The sequence below is a fragment of the Dasypus novemcinctus genome, chromosome 1 (genome assembly GCF_030445035.2).
Source record: "Dasypus novemcinctus isolate mDasNov1 chromosome 1, mDasNov1.1.hap2, whole genome shotgun sequence".
NCBI lineage: Eukaryota > Metazoa > Chordata > Mammalia > Cingulata > Dasypodidae > Dasypus > Dasypus novemcinctus.
This window is the reverse complement of record NC_080673.1, coordinates 203854693-203871071: the sequence shown is the minus strand read 5'-3', so window position 1 is coordinate 203871071 and position 16379 is coordinate 203854693. Positions and strand designations below refer to the sequence as shown.

Sequence of the window (16379 nt, the reverse complement as noted above, 5' to 3'; positions counted from 1 at the left end):
CTTTTAGTGACGTTTAGGATGGCCTGGGACCCCTCAGCTGGATTTGCTGATAACTGTGTCACCCCCATTGGGTTTGAATGCAGTTTTCAGGAAGTTTTAAAAGCCCAGGGGACCTGAATCTCTGGACTGACCATGTGATAGCCAGGCCCTGAGCCTCAACAGACTTGCAACTCCTACTCTCTGGTTTCTTGGACTTACCCCACTCAGCTAACAGGGAGGTGAAGAAGGTCAACCACCACACCAGGGAGCCAAGAGTGCCTACAACTGAAAACAGGAGGATTGCATCCAGCATCCATGTGGACTCTAAGCCCCCTCTTGATATAGAGGTGGAGTGGACATCACCATCCCAGGGCCCACAGGATGGAGGAATAGAGTATGGATTAGAGTGGACTTACTGATATTCTATTCATGAACTATTGTGATTCATAATCGAAGAAAATGTGGCATTGGTGTGGAGAAAGTGGCCATGGTGGCTGCTGGGGGTAGGGAGTGGGAGGAAGATATGTGATGTGGGGGTGTTTTCGGGGGTTGGAGTTGTCCTGGGTGGTGCTGCGGGGACAGTTACTGGACATTGTATGTCCTCCCATGGCCCCCGGGTGGACTGTGGGAGAGTGTGGGCTATGGTGTGGACCATTGACCATGAGGGGCAGCGGTGCTCAGAGATGTATTCACCAAGTGCAATGAATGTCTCATGATGATGGAGGAGGTGGTTGCTATGGGGGGAGGAGTGGGGTGAGGGGGGGGGTGGGAGGTATATGGGGACCTCATTTTTTTTAGTGTAACATTAAAAAAATAAAGACAAAAAAAAAACCCTTAAAAAAATAAATAAATAAAAACAAAAACCTCTAAGGCAACTTCCCTTTCTTTGGTTTATTTTTCTATTTTCAGAAATTTCTGCCATTCTTCAACATTTATCCTTCTACATAGACTTGAAAATAATGTCATCCTCTTTTCATTTTTAGACATTAAAACATCTAAACTTGCATGTGGGGTCTCAACTGCCGCAATTCTTGATTAAGTCACTAAATGCTCGGAAACGCACACGATTCTCGCGCCAGCACCTTCCTGCCAATGTCCCGGGCTGGTTCTTGGTCAACTCACTGGCTCAAAAGATCAAGTGAGAACCCGCTAAACTTAGAGGAAGTATGCCCAAACTCTTCATGCATGTAAACTGATGGTGTTTTAAATTTACGGCGCTTAAATACCCTGCTTTCTTTTATTTGTCCATTTGTTTGCTCATTTTTGGTAACTGTGTTGGGGAATAAGTGTCTATCCCCTGAGATCCATTTTAGGCTGCTGCCTCCAGGAAGCCCTCCCTGATTACAAGTCTCAGGTAATCCCTTTTGGCTCCTACTCGGTGCCCAGCATGCATTTCATAGATGCTGTTTAACTGATGCCTCCCAACAACCCTGAGGTCAGTGATACGGACTCTCCCTTTGGGGAAAGGAGCACTGCGACTCAGAAAGGCGAAATGACCAGGCCAGGCCACACAGGAAGGTCTCCGCTTGCCAGCCCCCTGCGCACCAGGATGCCAGCCGATGAGCTGACGAGCGGGGGCACGAATCAACACAGCCGTTCTGCCCGCAGCTCCTAAGTGGAGCAACATGCCGCGTCGCCGTGGGAAACAGGGGGTTAAGTTTTCCTCCCCAGCAGTGCAAACACAGCCAGCCAAGCGGAGCTGGAGGCCAAATATTTACCCCGCACGCAGCCCCTCTGTTGACACAGGCAGGCTCATTAAATGCAGACTCCCGGCCTCCTGCGCGGGCGGAGGCGCTCGCTCAGGCTGGGAAAGCGCCTTTCCTCACGCCCCGTTCCCTCCGATCCGCGCAAGTGAGAGTCCACGGCCGTGGGGACGGGGACTCTGGCTTGTCCCCGCCGCCGGGGTCGTCCCTGATTCTCCCCCGGGGCCCCTCCACGGCAAATCGATGCCCGCCCGAGGGGGTGGGCCCCCAGTCCTCGGCGGGCGCTGCCGGGCCCTCGTCTCCTTTGCCTGGAAACCTGCTGACAGCCCTGGGGGCTGGACACCGTGACCCCCATTCCACAGGTGAGGACACGGAGGCCCCGGGGGGGCCGGGGGTTTGTCAAGGGACGTGCCAGGCCCTGTCCTACATGCCCCCTGTGAATCGCCCCTCGGCCTTCCCCACGGCTCTGTGAGGGCGGGTGACGCGGCCCCCGTCCTTCCCGTGAGAGGCAGAGGCTCACGGAGCTCTGCCTTGCCAAGGTGAGCCAGTTACCGCTTACCGCTGGTGAGAGGCCGCGCGGCGTGGCAGCCCTCCCTCGGGCTCAGCGAGCCGCTGCCTTTTCCCTCTCTGCTGGGGTTGCCTTTTCCCTCTCTGCACCCCGACAAGGAGGTGCGCCCCCACTATCTTACAGGAGCCGAGAGGAAGCAGGCAGGCCTAGGGTGCCTGCCCAGCATCGCCCCACTGGTCAGCGAGAGCTGGGGCGTGAGCCCGGATTTTCCCGGGGCCCGACGGGCAGCAGCTCGTTCCCAGGAACCCGCACCCTCCGTGGAGCAAGGCACGCGTGTGGCCCTCGGCGAAGGTGGCCGTGAAAGGAGAGTGAGCATTAAGCGGCCCCCTGCAAGGTTCTGGGCCCTAGTCTTTGTTCGCACCTGCCATGCATCTATGCGTCACCATGGGATCTGCGTGCCAGCTGCGCACCCTTTTCGGTGGCCCTTCTGCCCCTTCGAGCGCCATCTACTGTGTCGCAGGAGGAAAGCCTGGGGTTTCAGCGCTCGGATGGGCCTCGGGCCGAGAGGTGTCCTGCACGGCGGGCTAGTGGAGGACCCCGGCCCCCCTGCCAGCGGGCACCCCGGCCTCCTTTCCCGCCAGCGGCCTCTCGAGCCCCCGGCAGCCGAGCCCGGCTGGACCGAAGCTAGAAGGCAGCGGGGTGTGACAGGCAGATGGCGGGCTTGGGGGCCTCAGGACCCAGTGCACAAAGAAAACGGGGGCCCCCTGTTCAAAGCTCATCCGGAATTACAAGATAACCACAGTGGAGCAGGAAACCGAGCGAGGGGCCCTTCCGGGCACGGCGCTAGGCGACCACGCTGGGTGCACGCGCACGAGCAGCCCTGGGCCCAGGCGTCCGACCGCCGCGGGTCCAGCTGGGAAAGGCCCGAGCTGGGTGCAAATCCAGCTGAAAATCCTTCGGGTTCCAAACTCCAGGTTCTTCAGGAAAGGCACGTGGGTTTGAATGACGTTGACCTACGCCGGCCTGTCCACTTCCTTCGCACGTGACGACCGCGTGGTGCTGGAGGACCAGCCTTGGGCTACGAGCCAGCAGCCCCCGGCTACATCCCCAGAAACCCCCATAACTAGGGCTCCAAAAGCTGAGGCTGTGAGCAAACATGAGGACGGGGGCCCGCACCCCTCCCCCTGGCACGGGGAAAGCAGGGAGCAGGTCGGGAGGGTCCTGGGTCCCAAGCCGTGTCCTCCTCCCTGTGCCTGGCGGTGGCGGAAGGAGCCTTGGAGCCAGGTCAGCCAGGAAGGAAGGGTCTCTCCTCCAGGGCACAGATCCATGCCAGCTCCAGAAACCTCACTCCGCCCCCGCCAACGGAGAGGGGCTTATGCTGGGCTTCCAAACTGTGGTTCTTGGTGAAGCTTGAAAGGAGAGGGATGGAAATGTGACAGCCAGCCGGCCAGAGGGCCAGGCTGTCCATCTAGCTCAACGCACGTTTCATGAGCATCCCTTCTGGGCTGCACCTGTGTTCACCAGCGGGGACCACAGCTTCACAGCCCTCTCTCTGTCAGTCCGTATCTGTAAATGTACATATCTCCATCTGCATCTCCTCCTCCACCTCCACCTCCACCTCCACCTCCACCTCCACCTCCATCTCCATCTCCACCTCCATCTGCATCTCCATGTCCATATCTATCTGTATCTCTATCTATCTCCACTTCCATTTCCATCTGTATCTCTATCCATCTCCACTTCCATTTCCATCTCCATCTCCACCTCCATTTCCATCTGCAGTTCCATGTCTGTCTGTATCTATCTGCATCTCCATCCCCACCTCCATCTCCATCTGCATTTCCACCTCCATATCTATCTGTATCTCTATCCATCTCCGCTTCCATCTCCATCTCCACCTGCATTCCATGTCTCTCTGTATTTATCTGCAGCTCCAGCTCCATCTGCATCTCCATCTCCAGCTCCAGCTCCAGCTCCACCTCCATCTCTACCTCCATCTCCATCTCCACCTCCATCTCTGCTCCATCCACACCTCCACCTCCATCTGCATCTCCACGTCGATCTGCATCTATCTCCCTCTCCATCTCCACCTATATCCTGATCTATCTCCAGCTGTATCCGTGCCTGTATATCCATCTCCATCTTCATCTAATTTCCATTTGGTTGGGGCTTGAGAAGCTGTAGGGACCAGATGTGGGGCAAGGTCACTGCCAGTCTTGTATTTCTAGGAGATTAAAAAAATGTTTGTAATCTTCAGCTCCTACACTCTGATTTATTGGACTTACCCCATTCAGGTAACATGGAGTTGAAGAAGGTCAACCACCACACCAGGGAGCCAAGAATGACTACAACTGAAAGCAGGAGGATTACATCCAGCATCCATGTGGAATCTAAGCTCCCTCTTGATATAGAGGTGGAGTGGACAGAACCAATCCAAGGTCCACAGGATGGAGGAATAGAGTAAGGATTAGAATGGACTTATTGATACTCTATTCATGAACTATTGTGATTAGTAATCGAAGAAAATGCGGCATTGGTGTGGAGAAGGTGGCCATGGTGGCTGCTGGGGGTGGGGAATGGGAGGAAGAGATGAGATGTGGAGGCGTTTTCGGGAGTTGGAGTTGTCGGGGGTGGTGCTGCAGGGACAGTTACCGGACATTGTATGTCCTCCCATGGCCCACTGGGTGGAACGTGGGAGAGTGTGGGCTATGCTGTGGACCACTGACCACGAGGTGCAGCAGTGCTCAGAGATGTACTCACCAAACGCAATGAATGTGTAATGATGATGGACGAGATTGTTGCTGTGGGGGGAGGAGTGGGGTGAGGTGCGTGGGGGGTATATGGGGACCTCATATTTTTAAATGTAATTTTGAAAAAATAAAGACCAAAAAAACCCCTAAAAATAAAAGCAAGAACCATAAAACTTCTAGAAGAAATTGTAGGAAAATATCTTCAAGACCTGGTAGTAGGTGGTGGATTCTTAAAGGAGATAAGAGAAGGACTGAGATGGACTACTGATATTTAAGGCATCTGGATCCAAAAATGAAGAAAAATGGAAACTTTCCAGAAAGTCATGAGGCATATCCACAGAAATAAGGTCACAAAGTTTATTTCCCTGAATATGAGCAGTCATTTCTTCCTCGTGCACTCTTTTGAGAATTCTGAAGGAATGTACAGACTAATTGGAAAAGTCAAAATGTCTGCTATCATTATGTGAAGGGAAGAATGGGAGAAGACAATGTAGTTACCATCTCAAACTTAAGTCTGTTCTGTCCACAATGTGACTGAACGCAGGGAGCATACTGTGGAAAGAGAGTAGAAGATTTTATCAGTCATCATTATGATCAGCAGCATCATCACAAACAAAAAATAATAACTTATCGAGCAGCTAGTTATATATTAAACTTCTTGTGTTTGTGAAGATTCAAAAAAAAATGTTTGTACAGCAAATAGAAAACTCTGTTACCTTATTACTAAACAGGTATTCTCAGCATTTCCTTTAAGTCAGGAATTCCAAGGCCATGGATATAGGTGACATATGTACATGCATTTTGTTTTCCCCTTAGAGTTTGGATATTCCCAGCGCTCTAAAGTAATAATTTCCCTATTTGGCGCTTCTGAAAAGATAACAAAGTTGTATTTATATATGCGCTTATATGCAGACCTATTTTTACGCTTCCGCAACCCCTCAATGAGCCCAGGCTCACAGACAGAGAAACATGCCAGGGTCCCAGCCCCAAAATATTTTTCTTGGCAGGGCCCTGCTTCTTGGCTTTTAATATTAAAATAAGTTGGGGAACTTGTCGAATAATTGCACCGCAAGGAAAAGGAGTAGCCAGACTCTTAAAAACGTTTAAAGAGGTGCACTTCCCGTGGGTCACTGACCCCGAACGGCTTTATAATATTCTCTTCTCCCTCAAATGCCACGGCTGGAGGAGCGGCTCGCGCGGTGCAGCATGGCTCTGGGGTGCCCGGTGGGGGGGCCAGCTCCGCTTTCTGAGCCAGAAGGCCCATCGGTCGGTGGACAGGCCTGTGTCCAGCCTGGGGGGGGGCGGGCCGCTCCCGTCCTCTGCATCTCACACGTGGTCCCTGCATCCGTGTGCTCACCAAGTGGGGGGCGCAGAGCTACAGCGGGTTATGGGGAGGGATGGGGTGACTGCCCGTGGCGACCGGAGAAGCCAGGAGGAGGAGCAGGTGCCCGTACAGCCCAGGCGAATCCGCTGTGCCTCCTTTCTAGAAGAGGAGCAGCCACCCTGATGTGCCCTGAACGTAACCACCTCTGCCTTTGGATGGCTTTCCTTCACAGTCACGCAAATTAACTCTGCGAATTTGGAGATGGCTGCCCAGCTCAAGGTGGAGAATCAAGCAGCCCTTTGGGGTCCGCCATGACCACAGAATCCTCTTCCCCCATCCGGAGCCGTCATCCTCGGCAGGAACCATCAGCAGCAGCACTAGGCATCACCTGCCGAGCCCCGTGAGGTCCTCTGCTCTGGAGCCACAGACCCTCTTTCCACGTAAGGCCTTTTGGCACTCACTGATGCGTTCCTTGTCCAATGGACACGAGGACCTCAAGAGCCAGAGGCAGCCTGGCGGTCATCCCTCCAGGGGCCGTCTCACCTCTGGTAGTGCTCCCTGTAAAGTGGGAAAGGACAACCCCAGCTCCTCCAGGGAGCCTCGGGATCGCAGCTCCCCTCACTCACAGCCCAGAAGCACCCACCACCCAGGGGCTCAGCGAGCCTCGGTGGAACCAGCCAAACGCACGGCGGAGACGGAGCAGGGCCTCCCTAGCGCAGGTGGCCCAAGCACGTGGTTCAGGCTGACCGCAGACCTCAAGCCAGCCGCAGCCCCAGACGGGGGTAATCTCAGGCTCCTCGGACCCCGGTGCCGGCTGCCGAAGCTCACCCCCCTTTCCGAGGGGTGACCGTTCTTCCGGTGTAATTACACTGGCAATTAAGAAAATCACTAGCCCTGCTGCCGGGTGCCATAATTAATTTGAGAAACGTAATTGCATCTTAGCAGGGGAAGAGCTCCCGGTCGAGGCATATTTTGAAGAGAGGGAGGTGGGAGGAGAAACACCCCTCCGTGTTCCCTCAGTCTCAGGAGGCACGGAGGCACTAAGATCCACGAAGAATTCAGCGAGGACGCGGTCTGTCCTTTCCCTCACCTTGTAGATGGGGAAATCGAGGCACAGAGAAGTCGGGGGGGCCTTGCCCCATGTGCGGCCTGGAGGGGAGGGGGCCAGGACGAGCCACGGTGCCAGCAAGGCTCATTTCGAGTCCTTGCCACCAGCCCGTCCCCTGCCTTCACCCCACAGCCGGCCGTGCAGCCGCCCACCGGTCCTGCTTCCCGGGGCTCACGGCCTCCCCCGTACAGCATCTGGACGGAACTGAATCAGGAAGGAAGAGGAAATCCCCATGACGTGTGGCTGCGCTTCCTTCCCCCAAAAAAGAGACAAATAGAAAGACTGGGATTAAGCGTGACAATGACGCAAGACGGGGGGCGCAGCGGGGTCCGGCGGTCACGGCGCAGGGCAGGTGCTGAACCGCCAGCCTCAGGGGTCGACGGCGCCCGAGAGCAGCTCGTCCACGGTGCGAGGGGCGCCTGCGAAGCGTGAGCACACACGGGGTCAGGGTGGAGGGACGAGGACGCCCCCTGCCCGCGCCACTGGCCCCCGTGGCCCTTGGGGAAGAGGATGGCACTTCCTGCAAGGTCCCTGCAAGGAAACGCGGGTCCAAGGAGCTGAAACGAGTCCCCCAAGTCGTCGGGGCGGCGCGGGCGCACGGGGAGAGGGCCAGCGGCCGGGGTCCTGGGGCCGCTGGGGAGGCCGCCGAGGGCCTGAGTTTCCTCGCGGGCTCTGGTTGGCGCAGGTCCCGGGAGGCAGGTGCTGGGGTGCTGCCGGCATCTCAGCCAGCTGTCCCGCGGGGTGCAGGGGTGCAGAGGCCCCGGCGACCACCCCCTTGCCCCAGCTCCTGCCCCGTCCATCTCTGCGCTCCTGCCCTCCGGCCCCCGGCGGGCACCGCGACAGGCCGAGACCCGACTCCTGCTGCAGCTCCAGCGTTGCCCCCTCGGGGAGGTGTCCGTGGCCCCCGCGGTGGGAGAGCCCCCCCGCACACGCCGCTGCCCCCCGGCGCGGGCACAGCCTCTCCTTCCTGCTTCCGTTCCTTTGCTGGGCTCTGGTCTGCAGCCGGGAGCCCCAGAAGCAGACGAGGTCCAGGGGTGAGCAGCTTGTCGGGGAGCCCCCGGGACGGCCCTGCGGAAGGGCGGGCAGGAGAGTGGGGACAGGGACAATGTCGTTCCTGGGCGTGTGAGCGAGCAGGCCGCGCACCGCCCGAGGGGCTCTGTCTGGCGGGGGACCTGCCCGTGTCCTGCGGCCACTGCCACAAGTGGCCGAGTCCTGGGGGCCGTGAGACAGTGGCTCTGGAGGCCGGAGCCCGAGCTCCGGGGTGGGGATGGCTGCTCCCTGGCCTCTCCCAGCCCCGGGTCCGCCGGCCGTCCTGGGCACTCCTTGGTGTACTGCGGCAGCCCCGTGGCCTCCCTCTGTCTGTCTGTCCTCTCCTAAGAACACCGTCCTATTGGACTCGGGGTCCAGCCCGTTCCTGGATGACCACATGGTAACGAAACCAAGGGTGTCTGCAATGACCCTGTTTCCAAACACAGGACGGGGCGAGGACCCGAGCCCAGCTTTGGGGGACACGACTCCACCCGCAGCAGGGACCTCTGGAAGGCTGGCTAGGACCTGCCCAGGGAGCGGGGGGGCTGCGGGCCCACCTCCCCCTGTTCCCCCTGTTTCTTGGGGAGTGTTACCTCCTGGGAAAGCCCTGGGGGTGCAGGCGGGGCAGGGTGCTGTCGTGTGTAGGGGGATGGGGCGTGCAGGGGGAGAGGGAGGGGTGCAGCCGAGCAGTGCCTCCCTGAGCCCGAGGGCCACCTGTCTGGTTCCCCGTCAGCACGTGGCCCAAGGCATGGCACACGCTGGACGGTACTGAATACGCACCTAATGCGTGGACCATGGGGTGCCGTGGTCAGCCCGGCTGCCCCTCCTGGGAGCCTGGGGACACCCGCCCGACCCCCTCCCGGCTTCCTCTGCCTGGTGCCTGGAGCCTGAATGCAGCTCCGGCCCTGCCTGCTCGCCGCACGCTTCGCTGCTGCGCCAGCCTTGCCCGGCAGTGACGAAATGATCTGCTCGTTGTTTCTCTGGACCCCAGTGTTGGAGAGGGAAGAGAACGCAGACAAGAGGCGAGATCAGTGGAGGGCCTCCCACGACACTCCCTAACTGGGGTGCCCCTACGTGTTCCCCATCCTGGAGAGGAAGGCCCATCCCCCACAGCCCGACTCAGAGCCCACAGGCCAGCGTGACGCCGCCCTTACCTGCACCCACCCCGCCGGGTACCTGGGATTCTACCTGCACGTTCCTGGGGAAACGCACCTCTGCAGCCCCACCCCTGCAGCCCCGCCCCCGCACACCCCTCCTACAAGCCACCCAGAGTGTCCACGGCCAAGACGAATGCGGCGTCCTGCCCTGCTCACGTTCCCACCACAGCCCCCCAGGACCCCCGGGGGAGTCTCCCCTGCCCGGGTCCTCCAGCACTGTCCAGAGCTCAGCTTCGTCTCCCCCCCCCCCACTTGCCCCATGTGGTACAGACGTGTAGCTTCAGCGGGTCACACCCGCACTCACACCCGCGCACACCCACACAGGCCCTCACACTCACATGTATAAACTCACATGCACACAGACCTGCCTCACGTGCACATGCACACACTTAGAGGCACACGTGCACACAGGCACACACTCATCCACACACTCACAGGCACGCACGCAGTGCACACACACAGGCACACGCACACGCGTGCACACATGATACACGCCCAGAATGCACACTCCTGCACACTCACCCTGCTCCTCGGTGTCTGTGCTGTGCTTCTCTCGACCTGGTCTAGTCCTGTCACCTCGGGCACGTCCCTTCCCCTCTGGGAGCCTCAGTTTCCCCATCCTTCCCTAGGTTGTGTGGAGGTGAGAAGAGGTGAAACGTGCCGGTCACCAGTGGGGGGCCTGGCACAGGGTGAGGGTCCGACGTGTGGCCAGGCCGACGCAGATGACGTCCTGGAGGGACCCAGCCTCAGGGCGCCTCAGAGGTGCTGGCGTGACTGCCCTGGCCCTCGGCTCGGCGCAGCCTTCCCCGAGCCTCCCCGGGGCCGGCCCCGGCACTTGCCCCTCACTGGCTGGGCACCAGGGGCAGGTGAGGCAGGGGAGCCCTGCGCAAGTCCCCTGACCTCCCCGAGCCTCAGTCTCATCATCCTGCCGAGGCACCAAGCGCACAGCACCACGGGAGGGTGCTGAGAGGAGCAGAGTTGGCCTCCGCGCCTTAAATGTCCCCAACAGCCCAGCAAAGGAAAAAGGTAAGCCAGAGCACGGTGGGTCAGGGGAAAGGCCACCGGACGGGGAGTCTTCAAGCCAGAGGACTTGGCCCCTGAGACCAGCTGGGAGACCCCGGCCACTTCTATTGAACACTTTGACCCTCAGGTTCCTCTTCTGCAAAATGGCCGCCGCCCATCCACAGCCATGTAACAGCAGCAGCTCCTCCTGCAATTAGTTTTCTTTTGCTCTCCTACTATGCGCCAGGTTTCTGTCTAAGCTCTAAACAGCCGAGCACTCATGGGGTTATGGACACCCACAGCCTGGCGTTGCTCGGGGAGGCAACCGCTAAGCTGCGCCGTTGGAGGCGCTGGGGTCCAGGCCCCCCGTCCGCTGGCTTGCTAGAGGTCCTTTCCTCTTTGTGATTCCCCTCTGCTCGCTGCTCCCGTGGAACAGGCACCTCTGAGTCACCTGCGGCCCTTTCCGCTCACGCCACTGGGCTCGTTTCTCCATCTCTGGCCTTTTCAAAGGCGGCCTGTGAATAATGAATTCCCGTGACAGATTTAGAAAATGCCCTTTCTCCCTGCCGCTCGGCCTCGCTCTTTTATTTTTATCCTGCTGGTCTGTAAGAAAACGAATCCTTTGAAAACACATTTTTCTCCCAACTGACTTCCTAACGACCAACATTAAGCTCCTAATTCTGTGGCCTGCATGGAGAGCATCACCAGCTCACTGCCCAGAGTGGCCGGGCCGGGCGAGCGGGTTGCGGGCACTCCAGCGGCTTCCCGGGAAGTCCTGCCCCCTGGGGAGGGGGCTGGGGCTGCGGTGGAGGCCGTGAGCCGTGGACTTGGGCCTGAGCGCTCGCCCTCCGACCCTGGGCCGACCCGGGCGATTCGCCCCCTCACCCTTGGCTGCGGGTTCCTGTTCTGAGCCACTGGAGGGACCCTGAGTAAAGGGGGCTCAGACGGGGCGCCAGCTGGCACAGGGAGGCCCCGAGGGCTGCGGCTTTCTTCCTGCAATGGACTTCATAGACCGCAGAAGAACCTTCCGGAAGTGGGACAGTCAGGTGAACCTTCCACGCACACTCCCAGGGGAACTCCGGACTCCCGCTCCTGTCCATTCTCCCCCGAGAGCCTTCTGAGCCTGACAGCTGGCCCCCGCCTTCCGGAAGCGTCTGGATCTGGTGAGGCTTCCTCTGTGGACAGGCCACCCTTTCCCTCCATCCCTCACCCCCTCGGTGACCCCAAAGCTCAGGCTCGGCCAGGCCCACGGAGAGCCAAGGAGACGGGAATGGACGTAAACAGGCAGCCAGGGAGAGGCCAGTGGGGGTGCCCCAGTCACAAACCCAAAGCCCTTCCCCGGTCAGGGTGCCTGGAGCAGCTGGATAGAGTTATGGATTCCAAAAATAGATATGGATTAAGTTTGTAATCTGGTCTGTACCTGGGCGGGATTAAGCTATGATTAGGGCTTTGATTGGGCCACATCATCAGGGCGCTGGGTCCCCGCCCCTTGGTGGGTGGGGACTCACAGATAAAAGGCACCACGGCAGAGGACAGATTTGGGGGTGTCTGATGTTGGAGTTTTGATGCTGAAGACTTAAGCTGGAGCCCCGGGAAGTCAGCACACAGAGGAAAGAGAAGATAGCCCCAGGAAGGGAGGAACCCTGAGCCCAGGAAGAAGCAAGACCCTAGAAGGGAGGAACCCAGGAAGCCTGAGCCCTCGCAGACGTCGGCAGCCATCTTGCTCCAAATAGAGTTTGGTGAGGGAAGTAACTCATGCTTTATGGGCTGGTATCTGTAAGTTCCTATCCCAATAAATACCCTTTATAAAAACCAACAGATGGCTGGTATTCTGCAGCAGCACACTTTGCTGACCACTACAGCGCCTCTCAGCCCACCCCACTCCACCCCTCGGCCTCGTTCAAGTTGGCCTCTGGGAATCCTTTCCTGACCTACCCCGACCCCAAAAAGTCTCGTCGTGGCTGACTGAGCCCAGACAGAGCCACCAGGAGGAAACAGTGTATTAATAAACAGTATATTGGGAAGCAGACTTGGCCCAGTATTTAGGGTGTCCGCCTACCACATGGGAGGTCCACGGTTCAAACCCCAGGCCTCCTTCACCCGTGTGCAGCTGGCCCATGCGCAGTGCTGATGCGCGCAAGGAGTGCCCTGCCACGCAGGGGTGTCCCCCACGTAGGGGAGCCCCACCTGCAAGGAGTGTGCCCTGTAGGGAGAGCCGCGCAGCGTGAAAGAAAGTGCAGCCTGCCCAGGAATGGTGCCACCCACACGGAGAGCTGACACAGCAAGATGACGCAGCAAAAAGAAACACAGATTCCCGTGCTGCTGACAACAACAGAAGTGGACAAAGAAGATGATGCAGCACACAGAGAACAGACAACCAAGGTGGGGGAAGAAGGGGAAATAATAAATAAAATAAATCTTAAAAAAAAAAAAAGAAAAAAGAAATGTCTGGGTCCACTTGAAGAAAATATTTTAAAAAATAAAATAAAACAGTGTATTAATAAACGTATATGAAGAAGTGCCGATCTCTGCCCCCCCCACGCACCCCTGCACCACAGCCTCACTTCCCTCCCGAGGGAAAAGGGGTGAGCTGCGGCTCTGCTTCCGCTCTGTACTAAGTCGGGGCGTGGGTGCACCCACTCCTCTGCGCCTGAAACGGCACCACGCAGGATGCCGTCCCAGGAACCTGTGCAGGAAGCAGGAGCGCCTGGTGCCCTGAGTGTTCACCATGGGGTCGCTTAAGGGAGTGGAGCGCAAACCCTGGGGGACGGCTGGCAAAGCGGTGGGGTGACTGCAGGCTCGTGGGATGCCGTGGACTTCAGGGAGCATCATGGAATGGGCTGCTCCAGAGCGTAGCCCCTGCAGAGCCTCCTAGTGGGAAACGCGGTCATTGGAGAAGCAGGCTATGAAGGCATGTTTGAAAGAAGATCCCGCTGTGGAAACGCACTGATGGGCACTCGATTTGCCACCTGTGAGCCGCGAGTGGAGGTGCACCTGTGGGTCTAGGTCTATGTCTGTTTGTGGGTATTGATGGAACACCAATAAAGGCTGTTAAATAAAAGGGCATATGGCTCACTTTAATTTTAATTTCTTTAATTTTGTTTTCGGCATTTTTCTGATTTTGCACAATGAACTTTATCCCTATTAAGTCATAAAGGATTTTTAAAAGATAATGTGTGAGTGGGCTCACTCAGTGCACACTGTACTTCTATCTGCCTCCCCAAATCAAAGTCTGACTCACACCACACACATTCCCCATCCAACCCCCTTGGGGCCAGCCCTCCTGGCACCCCCACCCATACTCCAAGTGCAAGACCCCTGCTCCTCCTGCACAGAGAGGGGTACACCCAGGGCAGCTGGCTGCAGTCAGGGGCTCTCTGGTCCAAGCACTTGATCTTTTAACTGGGGAAACTGAGGCTCACAGAGGAGGGTGGGGGAGCTGGCATGAGACAATCTGCAGATCAAAGGCCGGGACCCGAATCTGCCCACGAGTTTCCCCCAGCATGGTAGCCGCTAAGTCACCCCAAGTCAGACACACCCAGAGCCAAATCCAGGCTCGGGAAGCTGTTCTGCCTCTCAGAGGCTCTCTTCTCTTCCATAAATGGGCGTGGAAAAGCTGGCACCACCCACCCATTTCCACAGGTCCTGGGGCCACCACGCTGGACCGCGTGTCCTGGAGGCCACCGAACCTAGGTCACATGACTGAGTGCCACCCGGGGTCAGGTGCCAAAATGGCACGCACCCTCCCAGCCAGGCCCGTGAATCCCTCCCACCGAGCAAGTCCACGCTCTTTCCCCTTCCACCAGCTTGATGGGATGGGGACGGTGGCCTCGGAAGTCAGCGAGATGGCGGGGCTGGATCCCCACGTGACCACGTGGAGGCGAGATGCCTGATGGGGGCAGCCAACATCAGATGCCTTGTGTGTGTGGGAAAGATACGTCTGTTGTGCTTGGACCATTGTGCATTTGGGGGCTTACTTGTTACAGCAGCCAGCAGCACCTCTCCTCACCCCAGACCAGCCCCCAGCGTTAGAAGTGCGTGAAATGCACAGACCGCACCTAACCCAGGCAGTGCCTCAGGCAGCGCCCTGGGAAAGCCCTCCTGCCCTCGGCCACCTCTGCCGGGCCTTCGGCTATGTCCAGCTTTTCTGTGTCCACAGTAAATAAAACATCCCCTGCCGTGTTTCTGGGCATCTCCTTCAGGCCTGCTGGGCGGGGCCCGGCTGCAAGAGGCCGTGGAGACACTCGCCAGGTCACTGTTTACAGACCGTGGAAGGGGCCCAGCGCCGCCTCGGGGAGACCGCCTGCTGACACCGTGGGCCCCTGCCCGGCCCGGCCCCTGCCCACCTGTTCCTCAGCCTTGTCCGGCCCCCAGGAGGCTGTTTCCCCGCAGGGACCGCAGACCGGGTGGAAACGGCAGTAGGCGACACCCGCGGGACCTTGCCACGGGCACAGGACAGGGCTCGGCTCCCGCTCAGCCCCCCTCGTCCTCACCACGGCGGGGAGCGGCCCAGCTCCCCCTTCCTGACCCAAGAGCAACCTCAGCCGGGTCCTTACCCCCCTCCCCGGGCCCCTCCCCGCCCCATAAACCAGGATTATGCTAGGTCCTTCCCGGAGACCAGCCTGCGAGGATTCACCGGGGGGACGTTGGGAAGGAGTGCGGAGCGTCTGGCTCACAGCTGTGCTTGGTAAACGCTGGCCCTTGTGGCCTCCTTGGACGGACCAGAAGCTGGAAGCTCACGAGGCCAAGTGTGAGCCCAGACCACACAGTCAGGACCAGGCAGGGTGGAATTCAGAGCCATCACAGCCTCCTCTCTTCACTTATTCAATCAACAAACACGAGATCATTGAGCACCTCCGGGATGCCCTGCTCTGAGCCTGGGTTCTGGGGATTGAAACGTGGTAAGTGCAGCCTCTGAAACTGCCCACAGAAAGTGTGTGACCCCCCAGGGCTCTTGGAGATGGAAGCAGCAGTTACAACTCACGGTCAAGTGTGAGAAGCCCCGGGATGGAGCAGGCAGAGCCGCTGGCGGGGAAGGGAGGGTGCCCCTCCCCGACAGCCTCGGGAGCCACCCGGCATCATGGCGGGCGTCCTGGGGGCCACGGCACCTACGCAGGCCTGGTAGGGTGAGAAGGAATTATTCGGGTGGGACGGCTGAGGGAATAGCATGTGTCAAGCTGGAAGGCAGAGTGGGATGCTCAGAGGAAGTCAAGGAGGTTCAGGCTGGGAGATTTGGGGGACACAGAGGAGAGGTCCTGGGAGCTTGGGGGGACTTTGGGTTGCACCCCAGGGGAGAGCCAAGAGGATCCCAGGAGAGGCTTCAGTTACACAATCCAGGCTGTGCTCAGGAGGTCTGTAGGAAAGGCTGCAGGGGACAGGGTGGACGGAAGGGGCAGGAGAGGCGACTGGGATGTAGGCTAGCTAAGGTGTGTCACACCGTTGTCACGTGCCAGGTCCATTTCCAGGCGGGGAAGGCGGTCTGCACTAAGGAGCAAAAGTCACGGGGAGGAGGAACCCTGGGTGGGCCCAGGCCTGGGACGGAGGCCAGGGCGCAGAACCCACCAGTGTGGCGCAGACGCCGAGGGCACCCAGGTGGACGCAGCCAGCAGGAAGCAGAGCCAGCGCCCGGCACCCCAGAGGCTGACCTGGTGACTCTCCACGCACAGGCCCCAGACGGCGGCCAGCAGCCCGTCCCCACCACATCCACTTGACCGCGTGGCAGGGGGCAGAGGGCACGGGACACAGCCCCAGCTCCGGGCCTGGCCTGCGCAGCTGCCTGCCTGTCTGTCCTGCACAGGTGTGTGTCCCCCCCTTCGGGA

The 16379-nt window shown here is 58.8% G+C and overlaps 1 protein-coding gene and 1 long non-coding RNA gene across 2 annotated transcripts in view; one reads left to right on the top strand and one right to left on the bottom strand.

Moving 5' to 3' along the window:
* The window catches only part of SORCS2 (sortilin related VPS10 domain containing receptor 2), a 527745-nt gene that overhangs the window by 243729 nt on the left and 267637 nt on the right, over positions 1–16379 (bottom strand).
* On the top strand, positions 1732–4976 carry LOC139439673 (uncharacterized). Its single transcript, XR_011649667.1, has 2 exons — positions 1732–2044; positions 4485–4976. It is a non-coding gene; the product is annotated as an uncharacterized lncRNA (long non-coding RNA).